We start from the raw sequence: 14,268 nt of genomic DNA, 5'->3' as shown, positions 1-14,268 counted from the left end.
TCAATAGGTGAGTCACACACGTGTGCATGATGAGAGTTCACACTCCAGGAAGCAAGTTCCCATGGGATACAGTTTATCTTTCTTTTTTTTGTCACCTTCCCATTCCCCCCTTCCCTTTGGGGGTTCTCCACGGCGCAGTGTTCTACACTAATACTGCTATTGGGATAGCGCTCAGAGGTGATCGGGTCCAAGCGCCCAAACGGAGCGGAATCAGTGTCCAGGTGAGTGGCGCATGACACCACCACTGCAGTTCTTTTGCAGTGCTGTTTGAGATGTGGACCGTGTCGGAGAGATTCCCTTGAAGCTGTGCCCACTGGAACTTCAGATTCCACTTTACAGCCTACATATGCCAGCGGGCATCTCTTACAAAAAGGATGCATAAGGCCCAGTAGCTTTGGAGTCAGTCTTACCAAAATCAAGGATAGAGGCTGAAATATCGGTATCCTAGCTTGAACATCGTGTAGAGGGATAAGCGAGAAACTGCATTGTGTCCTGAACAGCTCTGATAAAAGGGAGCATTTGAAAAGGGGTAAAGCACATTTATTGTGACTCCATGTGAGTGCAGAAAGTCCACTGTAGTTGAGAGGTGGGAGACAACTGCCTGGAAAGAGCCCACCTTCAACAGCCAGTCATTGCGATAGGGGCAGACTGGCACTCTTGATCCCCGCATATGAACTGCAACCACCGCCATCACCTTGGTTAACACTCAACAGGTGCTGGTAAGGCTAAAGGGGAACCTGGTGTACTTAAAGTGCTCATGATCTATGGTGAACCACAGGTGGCCCCTGTGGGCATGCAGAATGTGTAAGTGTGCGTCCTGTAAGTTCAACACTATCATTCAGTCTGCTGGGTCCAGGGCAGACAGGAGTTGCGTGAGCATTTTGAACATTTTCTTTTTCAGAAAGACATTGAGAGGGCACAGGTCTAGGATAGGGCAAAAGCCTCTGTCTTTCTTGGGCACCAGAAAGTAGCAGGAATAGCAACCATGACCTAGTTCTGCTGCCGGCACCCTCTCTATGGCTACCTTGGCCAAGAGAGCCCTCACTTCCTGGCAGAATGAAGAGATATGGTCCTTTGTCAACCCATCGTCAGTGGGTGGCATGGGTGGAGGATTAGTGACGATGGGCGGGGGGGGAGCCCTGTTGGACAATCTGGAGGAGCTAGTGGTCTGATGTGATCGACCTCGAGTGGTGCAGGTGGGGGGCACATCCTGCCTCCCACTGGGAGCTCATGATGGTTGGAGGGCAACCTAAAGACGCTTGGATGCAGTGGCTGAGGGAGAGTGGTGAACTGGCTCGAACTCTATCTGCCTAACCCATGGGTTCTGTGGGTACCATGTCCTCAGCCATGCAGGGGCTGGGAAGTTTGCGTGCCATGGTGGCTGAGCGAATAGAGATTCGACTGAAAGCCCTTCCATGGCCACAAAAGGAATAAAAGGCAGCCATGGAAAGCCCCACGGACCTGGCCGTAGCTCTGCTATCCATGAAGTAAACTAGCGCGGAGTCTGCCTTGTCTCCGAAGAGACAGGTGCCATGAAAGGGCATGTCCATTAGTGAGGCCTGGACATCCCCGAAAAGCCAGTGGTTCTCAACCAGGTGTGGTGCCCAAGGGCCACTGGCAATGAAACAGCTATGCTACTGAGTCGGACCTCGGCCGCCCTCCTCAGAACCATAGCAAATGAGGCTCCCTCCTCTGTAGCCACAAACATAAGGAGAAACAAAGTCTGTATCTGGCAAACTGTCCAAACCACTGGCCATTGCCAGATCCCCCCACCAGTTGTCCTTTTTGGGCTCTAGGGGCTAGTATTCATAAGGTTCCAGTGGGCCCTCCCAATCTTCCCCAAATCCTAACCCACAGCAATAGGGCTCAGGATCCGGCCTGAAGGGATTGGCTGCAGTCAGCGCTGGAGTCTGCTTTAGACAACCCCAATCAGATTCGGTGTCTGAGTCGGGGATAAGAATGGGGGAGGAGCCGCTGGTGGTTCCAAGAACGTCGGTAGTGGGGCTGAAGCTGAGGAAGGTCAAAGTGGCTCGACTGGGATCGGTCCATTTCAGTCCACAGATCCAAGAGGACAAATGAATATGCTACTTACCAGTATGCATCTGTTCTTGGCATGTAGGGCTGCTAACATTCATATCTATAGCATAGATCGCCGCCTAGCGTTGGGTCCGGATGATTGCACGTTGTTGTCCTGGAAGAGTCTTCGAAGTATCACGAGATAGGTGGCTCCTCCCCTGGACTACAGTGCGAATGGGCATCGACTCCATCCCCAGATTGTTTTTAGCCATTGTGGCAAAGATGGAGTGTAATAGCGTAAGCGATGTCCATGCTAATGGTTGAATGCAAGAAAAGTAAAGTAAAGTCCACATTTGTAAAGCGCACAATCACCCGTAAGGGTCTCTAGGCGCTGGGGGCCGTCGGGAAGATTAAGCGAGCTATTGCCCAGAGTCACATGGTGCTGGGCTACCCTGCCGCCGGAGCTGGGGATCGAACCGTGGTCCCCAGATTCCAGCGTCAGTCGCCCTGGCCGCGGCGCCACACCTCTCCCACCCAGAGTCACATGGTGCTGGGCTACCCTGCCGCCGGAGCCGGGGATCGAACCGTGGTCCCCAGATTCCAGCGTCAGTCGCCCTGGCCGCGGCGAAAAGTCTGCAGCCGCTACGGGCGCCGGGGCGGAGGGCGTGCGATATGAATGTTAGCAGCCCTACATGCCAAGAACAGATGCATACTGGTAAGTAGCATATTCAGTTTGAGGCATGTGGGCTGCTAAATTCATATCTATAGCATAGAATACATAGCAGTCCCTCCATTAACAGCGGCCGCCCGTGCCAGCTGCAGAAGTCTGAAAACGTGTTTTAAGAACAGCCTGCCCTACAGCTGCCTGCTGTTTGGAATGCACATCTACACAGTAATGTTTGGTAAACGTATGTGGTGTAGACCATGTGGCTGCTCTACAAATGTCTTCCAAAGGAATGTTACCGAGGAATGCCATGGAGGACCCCAACTTGCGTGTGGAGTGTGCCCTGGGGGGGGACCGTTAAAGTGCGCTTAGCTTTCTGATAGCAAATGTGAATACACTTAACGATCCACCTGGCTATTCCTGCTTTGGAAATGGGGTTGCCTTTGTGCTGGGCTGAGAAGGCAACAAAGAGCTGTTGAGTTTTCCTAAAATCTTTCGTTCTGTCAATGTAGTACATTAACGCCCTTTTGACGTCTAGCGTGTGGAGCATTCTTTCTGCTACTGTTTCTGGTTTGGGAAAGAATGCGGGCAGTTCAATGGTTTGATTGACATGAAACTGCGACACCACCTTAGGAAGAAACTTGGGGTTAGTGCGGAGCACCACCCTGTTTGAATGAATTTGTATAAATGGCTCTAGTATCGTGAGCGCCTGTAGCTCACTAACACGTCTAAGAGACGTGATGGCAATGAGAAAAGCCACTTTCCATGTCAAGAATTGAATCTCACATTAATGTAGAGGCTCAAAAGGTGGGCCCATCAACCTGGTGAGGACCACATTAAGGTTCCATACAGGAGCTGGCGGGGTCCTGGGAGGAATGACCCGTTTCAACCCTTCCAGGAAGGCTTTGATGGCAGGCACCCTGAAAACAGAGAGATGCTGCCTGTTTTGAAGATAAGCCGCTATGGCGGATAAGTGTATCCGAATGGAAGCATATGCTAGATTGCATTTGTAAAGATCTAACAAATAGCAGATGATGTTAGGAATGGATGCATCTAGCGGGTTGATATTGTGTTCTGTACAGTAAATGACAAACCGCTTCCATTTTGCTGCATAGCAGGCTCTGGTAGTGGGCTTCCTTGCCTCCCGTATGATGTCCATGCATTCGGGAGGTAAATTAAGGTAGCCAAACTCTAAGACTTCAGGAGCCAGATCGCCAGATTGAGCTGTTGCGGATCTGGATGCTGAATGTCGCCATGGTTCTGCGTCAAAAGCCTTGGTGTGAGGCGCAGCCTTTGATGCAGTACCACGGAGAGTTCTAGAAACGTGGTGTACCATGGTTGGCGTGCCCATGTTGGAGCAACCAGGATGAGCGTCATTGAGTGTTGCTTTAGCTTTTTTGCCACCAGCGGAATGAGAGGTGCTGGGGGAAAAGCGTACGCAAATTTGCCTGACCAGTTCATCCATATCGCATTGCCCTGCGACTGTGGGTGAGGGAACCTGGCGGCAAAGCTTTGGCATTTTGCGTTTTCCCTCGTGGCAAACAGGTCTATCTCTGGATGACCCCACTGCTGAAAGTACGGGCGGAGTACCGATGGATGTAGCTCCCACTCGTGCATCTGGTGGCTGTACCTGCTTAGCAGATCCGCCATCTGATTGTCCTTGCCCGGGAGGTGTTCCGCCATGAGGAAGATGTACCTCTGAATGGCCCACTTCCACATGCTCTGAGCCAGATGAGACAACTGTGGAGAGTGTGTACCTCCCTGCTTTTGGATGTAGTACATGGCCGTCATGTTGTCCGTCCGGATCAACACGACCTTGTTGCACAGATGTACTTTGAAGGACTTGAGTGCCATGAAGATTGCCATCAGTTCTAGGTAGTTGATGTGCATCTTCTGTTGCTGCGTTGTCCATAGTCCCTGCACCGTGTAGTGGAGCACATGAGCTCCCCATCCCTGGAGAGATGCGTCCGACGTCAGGATAATCTGTGGCACAGGCTCTTGGAACGGTCGGCCCTTGCAAAGGTTGTGTGGATTCCACCAAGGCAGAGAGTTGTATGCCCGACCGGTCACCAACACTAGGTCTTTCAACTGTCCTCGAGCCTGAGTCCACTGATGTGCCAAGCATTTCTGGAGCGGACGCATATGCAACCGTGCGTACGGGACTATGAAGATGCAGGAGGCCATCATGCCTATCAACTGCATGAACACTCTCGCTGAAAGGGAGTGTTGCGGACTGAACCTCTGGATGAGCGACTGGATGTTGTCGATCCTCGCTGGGTTTGGCTGAGCTGTGGCAGCCAGAGTATTTATCGGCGCGCCCAAATACTGCCGCACATGGGCTGGCTGAAGGTGCGACTTTGGATAGTTTAGAGAAAATCCCAGACTGTGAAGGAGGTGAATGGTGTGGGACATGTCTGCGGCGCACTGTTGTGCAGACTTGGCCTGAACGAGCCAGTCGTCCAGGTAAGGGTAGACATGTATGTTCTGTCTCCTGAGGTGCGCCGCAACTGTCGCCAGACATTTTGTGAACACTCTGGGGGCAGTGGTCACTCCGAAGGGTAGTACCTTGAATTGGTAATGCCTGTTTTGGATGGTGAACCTGAGATATTTCCTGTGGGATGGGTGGAGTGGTATGTGAAAGTAAGCATCCTTGAGGTCCAAGGTTGCTAGGAAGTCTCCCTGGTTTAACAATGGGAGAACCTGCTGCAGTGTCAACATGTGGAAGTGTTCTGAAAGAATGTAGAGGTTCAGAGGCCTGAGGTCCAGAATGGGTCTGAGTGAGCCGTCCTTCTTTGGGATTAAGAAGTACAGGGAATACACCCCTGTGCCTTCTTCTTCCACTGGCACGAGCTCGATTGCGCCTTTTTGCAGCATGACGAGCACCTCCTGCTGCAATAAGTGCAAATGCTCTGCTGACATAGGACGGTGTTTTGGTGGTATGTTTGGTGGAGTGGACGTTAACTCCAAACAATAGCCGTACTGGATAAGTTTCCTTACCCACCTGTCTGTGGTGATGGACTTCCAGACCGGCAGGAACTGTTGGAGTCTCCCCCCGACAGGTGTTGGATGGTCGGGGGGCAGTGACAGGAAGTCACTGTTTGTTGGTGGCGGAGGAACGGGAGCTGTTGTTGCCTCTGCCCTTGGCGCTGTTTCCCCGGTAACCTCCTCTACCCTGCTTGGGGTACGAGGATTGCGCCCCACCTTTATTGAATGGCGTTTGCTGTGCCAAGTGTCCTCTGGTAACACCTCGATTGCCTGAGCGACGAAAAGTGTTCCCTCTGAATTGCTGAGACTGGAGAGCACCCATGGATTTGGCCGTCTCAGTATCTTTTTTGATTTTCTCGAGGGTGGTGTCAACCTCTGGGCCAAATAACCTGTCTGGATTAACGGGCTGGTTCAGGATAGTAGTCTGTATCTCTGGCTTGAACCCTGAGATGCGGAGCCATGCTTGATGCCTCAACATCACGCTAGTGTTGATCGCTCTCGCTGCCGTGTCCGCAACGTCGAGCGCACATTTTATCGCAGCGTTGGAGATGAGCTTGCCCTCTTGTATAAGCATCTCAGCTCCCTCTTTAAACTGGTCTGGAAGGTGTTGTAACAGCTGCTCTAGGGTGTCATAGTGTGCCCTATCGTATCTGGCCAACAGAGCCTGCGTGTTTGAGATGCGCCAGATGTTGGCTGCCTGAGCTGCCACCCTCTTCCCCGATGCCTCCAGCACTTTTGACTCTTTGTCCGGGGGAGGAGCTTCACCCGTTGTTTGGGAGTTCGCCCTCTTGCGGGCATTAGAGACCACTAAAGAGTCTAAAGGCAACTGGCCCCGTATGTAAGTTGGGTCGCCAGGTGCGGGTCTGTATTTCTTCTCTATTCTGGGGTTGACAACCCTTGCTCTCGTGGGTTCTTTGAAGATGTCTGCGGCATGCTTAAGGACCCCTTTCAGCATAGGAAGAGTTTTCACAGTTTTTCTGCAGCAGAGAAAGTGTCAAATAGAAAATCAATGTCCACTGGGTCAGCATGCATTTCCACCTTATGGTTTGTAGCTGCCCGTTCAATCAAGGCATTAAATGCCGCAGAGTCTTCAGTGGGAGATGTTTTCACACTATAAACCTGAGGGTCATGGACAGCCTGCTGGTCCCCTTGATCCCCAGTGTCCATCCACGAGTCCTGTTGCTCATCAGGGTCCGTGTTTGCTGGAAAATTATACTCCTCATCTTGCTCACCCTCATCTCCATTTGAGCAAGTGGGTGAAGGTGTTGCACTCCTTCGAGGTTGTGGAATAAAGTGTTCAACAAGTACTGGTGTTTCTGGTGCCGTTTTTTTCCGCTTCAGAGGAATTACAAACGACTCCAGAGGCTGTGATGTAATTTTCCTCTTGTAGAGCGTGAGTTTTCCCGTGTCGGCGTCGATGAAATGCGCCGACTGTTCCTCTAGTAAAGGTGGTCGATGACCTAAACTTCCACTCGGGTGAGTTTGCTTCGACACTTCAGAGTCCTTGGGCACCAACCGTGGTGCAAAGGCCTTCGGCGCCACCTTAGGCGGTAGAGTGTAGAGGATCGGCATGGAAGTCTTCTTTTGCGGGGCCATCGGCGCTGGTACCGAAGGCGCATTCGGCTCCGATGTCGACGCCTTGTCCCGTATCCGCTTGAGGGAGTCCGAGACCTGCTTCGTAAAGGAAGCGGATGGTTTCGTCGACCCGACCGATGACCGCGGTCCACCTTTAGGGGAAGACCCGAGCGTCAATGACTTCCGTTTGGCCGCCTGAGGCGCAGGCGTTTCTTCAACAACTGCGCTTCGCGCCCCTTCCGCGGCCGCAGGCGTCGACGCCGATGGCTTCGGATCGGCAGCCTTTGCCTTTTGCAACGGCACTCCAGACTTCGGCTCCGTGCCCTTTGCCGACTTCGTCTCGACAGTCTTCTTCGACTTCGACTCGACCACCTTGCTCGACACCTGCACGACGACCGTCTTCGAGAGCTTGGCTCCTTGACCACTTTCGGCACCTTTGCCTGGTCGACAGCCTTTGTAGACTTTGAGGCCTCCGAAGACGACGGCGTAGATGGGGGAGCAGACGTCTTCGGTTTCGATGGCGCGTCGTCCATCTTTGTTTTCGTCGATACCGATGGTTTCGGTTTCGATTTTGTTAATGGCGGCTCCGCTGAGGTGTCCGTAGCCGGGCCGGAAGGCGGGGCCGTGGATCGAGGTGTAAGGTCTTGGGTAAGGCCGCGTGGCGATCCCGTGACCTGAGCCATTGTAAGAGTACGAACGGGGCATAGCTCTTCCTCCGAGCTATCTTCCATGGCCCCATATGCTTCGTCGTCGTCCCCTACCTCATCGACGTTTTCCTCTAGGTCTTGGTCTTCGACGTCTGCTCCGTAGTCGTGCTCGACCTCCGCCGATGTAGGTGAAATTTGCAGGTGAAGCTCTTGCTCGCCTGCCTCGGGGTCTACCGCTGGGCCTCGAGGCGCGCCACGCGCCGAAGCTTGATCGTCTTCTTTGATCTAAATCTCGAACAGGCCATACAGTTGGCCTCGTTGTGGTCCGGCGACAGGCACTTGTTGCACACGGGGTGTACGTCGATGTGTGGGTACTTTGAACCACACAAGGGACAGTTCTTGAACGGACTCCGTTCCATACTGTTGAAAGTCTTGCTGCGTCGACTGGGCCTCGAGCACCGAAGAGTCACCCGACTCCTCAGAAATCCGACTCGACGAGTTGGAGTATACCCGAGACCGAACGCGAACAATACCGACGGGGTAAACGAAGGCCTTTTGGCCTTGAACAGTGTTTTATATCGATTCCGAACAGGAGATGTCGAAATCACATCTGACCCCAATGGCGGAAAAAAACAATCTGGGGATGGAGTCGATGCCCATGCGCACTGTAGTCCAGGGGAGGAGCCACCTATCTCGTGATACTTCGAAGACTCTTCCAGGACAACAACGTGCAATCATCCGGACCCAACACTAGGCGGCGATCTATGCTATAGATATGAATTTAGCAGCCCACATGCCTCGAACATGGTGCCAGGGGAGAAGTTGCTGGCAAATAAACCAGTAGGGGTCCCTCCTGAACTTGAGGGACCCAAAGGTGCACCAGGGGGGGGAACGGGCCACCCAAATGAAACGTACATGGCCTCATAAAACTCAGTGTTGGGTGGGGTCGCTCTGGCTCCCAGAAACTCGGGGAGATGCAGAGAAGGCCAGGGCACAACCGTGGAGGGAGGCATCAAGTGCCAACATACCCTCATCTCGTCAGACGATGAAGTATGGGTCTGAGTCTAAGACCTCTTCGACTTCTTGTTCTTTTTCTGGTAGGACTTACCTAAATGCCCAGATGACTTTGACAATGATTGATGACTTTGCGACTGATCCCAGGGTTTTTCTCTCGACTGGGATTGAGACCAACGGAGCATCGAGCTGCAAGGACCCAGAGGGAACGCTCTCTCAAGGCATCAGAGTGCCCGGCGTGACAATTTACGTAGGTCTTAGCATTATGGTCACACTCAAGACACCAGAAGCAGACATACCTCACACCAGGAGACAATATCTCAAAATAATTCTTAGTCAAAAGGTTGAAAAAGGTGAGTCAAAAAGTGACTGGGGGTAGCTCTTCTTCAGATCTCTCCTGACTGGCATGGAAAGAAAAGAACTGAAGTCAGCAAGCTGATGTAGAGCCTCCATAGGCACAGCACCATCACTACTGGCATGGACGACATCATGATCATGCGGAGCCAAACAATGCCACCTTCTGGTTTGCAGGGGTACTGCTCATGAAAAACATCCAGTTCCAGTCTGACACCTGGGAAACATCCTAAGGTAAGGAATCTGAGGTTAGAAGTCTCTATCAGCTTTATACCTGCCACTACTTCTGGTTAACCCACATACTTGCTATGTGGGTGGACACTCCTTGGATACTGATGGGCGCTTTTACCAATGGGTCTGTGGGGGCAACACCCGTCACTGAAAAGAAGCATGGCACTCTAGAAACCCCAAGGTCCCATAGTATTCCTTTCCCCACATATTACACATTAAACTGGATCACTTTGTATCATCCACCACACTAACCTATGCAAGGCCAGTTATGTTGAAAGGACCTTGTCAGATCATAACCTTATGGTGCTGGGTATGTACTGGGGCAGAATCTGCACTCTAAGTCAGACATGAAGACTACAACCCTCATGGGACAAATAGAGGGGAATCAATTGACAATGTCTTTGCAGAAAACGAAGGGGCTGCTTCCTCACCCCATATAGGATGGAACGCCTTTAAAGTAATGATCTGAGGGGCTAGTACCCGGGCCACAGTGGGTGCCAGGAAGACAACTTAAAAAGAACTGCAACAGCCTAGAATTCCATGCTAAATCTGGAGATAAAACATGTGTCCCATCCTAAGGTTGGAAAAGCTGGCCCAGGCCAGAGTTTCAGCATGCTGCTGCAATAGGGAAGCTGTGCTGCAAGATGGTAAACTATTGGCCCGGTTAGCTTGGCTGTGCCTCTTGGAGTAGCCTAAGACATCTATTGGAAAACAGCCAACAATATAGCAGCCCACAGGCTGAAATCAAAACAGCCTTCCTGGGGTGCTATACAGCCCTGTTCTTAAACCGACCTAGCACTAGTAAGAAAGATGTGGAAATATTGTGTGGCATGGTGTGAAGTGTGTTTATGTGGAGTGTTGATGTTTGCCATGGAGTAGATTTCTGTACGTTGTGATTATGTGCTATGGAGTGAAGTGTAATTTTGTTGTGTGGTATGGAATTGTGTGGCATTAAATTGTGTGGTGTGGCATTGTGTGGAACTGTGTGGCATGGAGTGGAATTATATGGAGTGTAAATATGGGGCGTGTTGCTGAGTTTAATTTTGTTGAGTTTAGTTATGTGTTTTGGAGCGAAGTGGATATATGTGGAGTGTAATTATGTATTAATGTCTAATGAGCAGTGTAACTATGTATGTGCGTTGGCCACGAGAAAGTCTGAAAAACTGCAGTATGCAGATGCACTTGGTTAAAAAGTCAGAACTGGCTGAAGGCACATGCATGGCATGGGGCCACTTGGCAGGTAACCCCCGCATATTTACTTCAAAATGGATCCGGTTGCAAGGAGATTCAAACATGTCCTGCTTTATATAACTGCAATGAACCTTCCTTACAGGAGGCCCCTTCCTCCACCGCCCTGCCACTTCTCACCAGTGCCCTTCCAGTCAGAATCCAGCTGTTGGTAGGAAGCTCAGAGAAAGTCACAGCGGAGTATGCTACATTGCATCGCCTTCCCCTTGACACCGCTATATTTAGAATAACTGAGCAGTGTATGCAGGCATCTCAGAAATATACAGATATATGAAAAGGGGGGGGGGGCGGTGCAAGGGGAAGCCAGGAAGAAGGCTACACTCTTGCATTTCTATCACGTCATCAAACTGTTATACCTGTGTACAAAAACAAATTACTTCTTCTCAGCTAAGCCTGCGGACTAAAACCACACAGCACCTGCAGGCCTGTGAAGTGAGCCGCGCCGTTTAAGTAATTTTGAGTGCGAGAGAGAAAGCAGAATGCTGATGAGGAAAGCAGCTTCCAGGGCTAAAGTAAACAATCGAGAGACATGGTTGAGTCTCTCTGCCTGCATGCAACTGCATGCAGAATAACATTTCCTGCTGCTGCCTGCGAGCTGAGTACAGCTGAGTTTCCTAATTAGTCTGTCCACGATGTGCAATGTTACAAAACATAACCATTCCCGCGCCCATTACTTACCCACCCTGTCACACCAAGTCCTGTTACTGGTAAGCCTTCATACATTGCGGTGCATGCTTCGCTATCACAGGTGCGCCACACAGCCGAGCCACACAGCAGAGCTCTGCCCTAGTAAATAATGCGCCGCATGTATTATTCAAAATAGAAAACAGGATGGTGTCCTCGCGCCTGTCTTACCAGCTGGGGTTCTCTCCTTGCAAATCTGTGGAACCGGGTGAAAGCAGTCCCAACCCTCCCTTTCTGAAAAGAGATGCTGTGCGCGTGCACATCTCCTGTCCGGGCAGGCACGACGAGCAGGAGACAGGGAGGGAACAAACATGCCTCCCTTCCAATTAAAAGCATGCATTTTTAAGGCGCGCCAATCAGAAGCATGGGTGGAGCTTCCACCCCGCTTCTGAAGCAAAACCAACGACAATAGTCTAGCAAGCGAACAGTGCATGCACTGCGTCGCAAGGCAAGACCTAAAAAACTGCTTCAATGCCTCGTCAGGGCTATATAAACACATAAGGATTTCCCTAAACACACAATATCTAAAGCAGGTATAGCCAGGTGGATTGTAAAGTGCATTCAAACCTGCTAACTGAAAGCAAAGAAAACCCTGTCTGCCCCACCAAGGCTACACTCCAGCAGGAAAAAAGGTATCCACTATTGCTTTCCTCAGGAACATCCCACTAGCTATATGTAAGGCAGCTACATAGTCCAAAGACTCCACACATCTTCACCAAACATTCTTTTGTGGACGCTCGAACATCAGTAAGCTAGGGTCTTAAGGACTTCAAAAATCTGCACTGGCTGACCACCGTTCATTGGGAATACTGCTTTACAGTCTATGCAGGGCATGTGGATCTACAGCCACATATGCTACGAATGGAATATGCTACCTACCCTATAAGTATTTGTTATTAGCATGTAGTGCTGTAGATTCAGATCCACCTTCCCACTTCGCTGAGAGCCAGTGTCTGTCTCCTTTTTTTTCTTCAGCTCCCAATTTCTTGTAGACAATATAATGCATGGTCATTGTTCTGCTTCCACTTACATTTTCATCTGTACGCACACCTGCTGTGCAAAAACAATCTTACAATGGAACCAGTGGCTAGGGGCACTGCTAAGGCAGGAGTCACACCACAGCTTGTCACTCAAACGACTTTAAAACAAAGTTACAAACCTCCAAGCCCAGCACTAGATGGCAGGAGTATCTACAGCCACACCTGCTACGAACATATAGTGTTCGTATAAAATGGATTGGATACATTTGAAAGGGGAAAAGATTTGACATTTAAGGATTTTTGTAAAGTATGTTGCAACAACTGTCTCTACAGGCAGTATTACTTCAAAATAATTTCCCTTTAAGAGAGGAATGTCCATCCTTGTAGAGTGTAACTTGAGTCACTGACTTTGGGTAGGGTATTTGATAAACTCCTGTTATTCATGGTATCACATGTGAAAGTGAAAAACAGTATACAACTTCCTGTGCTGATGATTTGGATATTATAGTATACTTGTTAATTTAAAAATCACCTTTAACTTGTTGGAAGGCCATGGAAATATTTTAGGACAACTGGTAGGTAAAGTGGTTAAAGGCTCACATTACTCCTTTATCTCAGAATTGGTCCAAAACAATTTTGAAATCTCAAATGGTTAGGCAATAAATGTAAATATTTCTGAATTAAAACGGTTGGTAAAGTTTACAAACTTATATGCATAAAGATTAATAGTGTACTTGAAGAATTAAAGAGATGGAATGGATTAAATTAACAAATTGCTTACCTTCTATAATGCTCTTTCTGGTAGCTAATCTAGCTACAGATTCCTCACCTTTTAAACAGCCTCAGCTGTCAGACTGGATCAGGAAACTTCTGCATGCTGGAAGGTAGTGCCTTGCAGCTCTGCATCAACGCTATTACATTAAAGACTTCTGGAGCATATATAGGTGCCACTCCCATGTGCTGATGTCAGTTGCTTTCAAGACTGTCCATGCCCACAAACCAGGGGCCCCAAAAGCAAATTGCTGTGGAAACTATGCAGATTTCTAGACTTGGGATCTTATTAAAGGATAGAGTCCAATCACAGAACAGAGAGGACGGAAGGTCAGTGAGGAATCTGCAGCTAGAGTCTCTACCAGAAACAGCTTTACAGTTAAGTTACTTGTTCCTCTAATAGAGACTTCTAGCCGTAGATTCTTCAACTTTTGAATAAATACCAAAGCAGTACATATTTGGAAGTGGGTCTCCGGATTGACTCAAACCAGAAAGTCATACAGGACAAAGTGGGTAAAGTGCCCATTTCAATGAACCTATCCCGGCAACAGTGCTTTGTGAATTCATGAACGCCCACGAAGCTACTTGGTAAATGTCTAGAGCAGAGATTTTGCGTGCCAACGGAGCAGTAGCAGCTTTGACCCTGGTAGAATGAGCATGCAGATTAATGCAGAGCCCAAGTTGGTTCTCTTCTGCACAACCTTGCTTTTTTCGCTCTCAAGAACCACACAGAGAGCCGATTGTCCACCTGGTGGACTTTGGTATGGTCGACATAGAAGCTCAGCACTACCTATGCCTCATTAGAGGAAGGAGGAGGAGTATAGAATGCCACCAGGGTTACGTTTTGACTGACGTGGAACAGTATCACAACTTTTGGCAGAAAGCTTGCCCGAGTCTGTAGAACCAGTTTGTCTGGGAAGAAGGTGGTGTACGGTGGATCAACACAAAACTTGAAGCTTACTCATACACCAATGTTATGGCGGTGAGAAACACTGTCTTGAGGGTGAGAATCCACAGGGAACAGCTCTAAAGCGTCTCAAATGTGACGCACATCATTAGGAACGTGAGGACCAAGTTAAGGTCTTACTGAGGCAAGTCA

The sequence above is a fragment of the Lissotriton helveticus genome, chromosome 11, assembly GCF_964261635.1.
Source record: "Lissotriton helveticus chromosome 11, aLisHel1.1, whole genome shotgun sequence".
Classification (NCBI taxonomy): domain Eukaryota; kingdom Metazoa; phylum Chordata; class Amphibia; order Caudata; family Salamandridae; genus Lissotriton; species Lissotriton helveticus.
The sequence above is the reverse complement of the archived record's forward strand: the minus strand, read 5'-3'. Positions refer to the sequence as shown.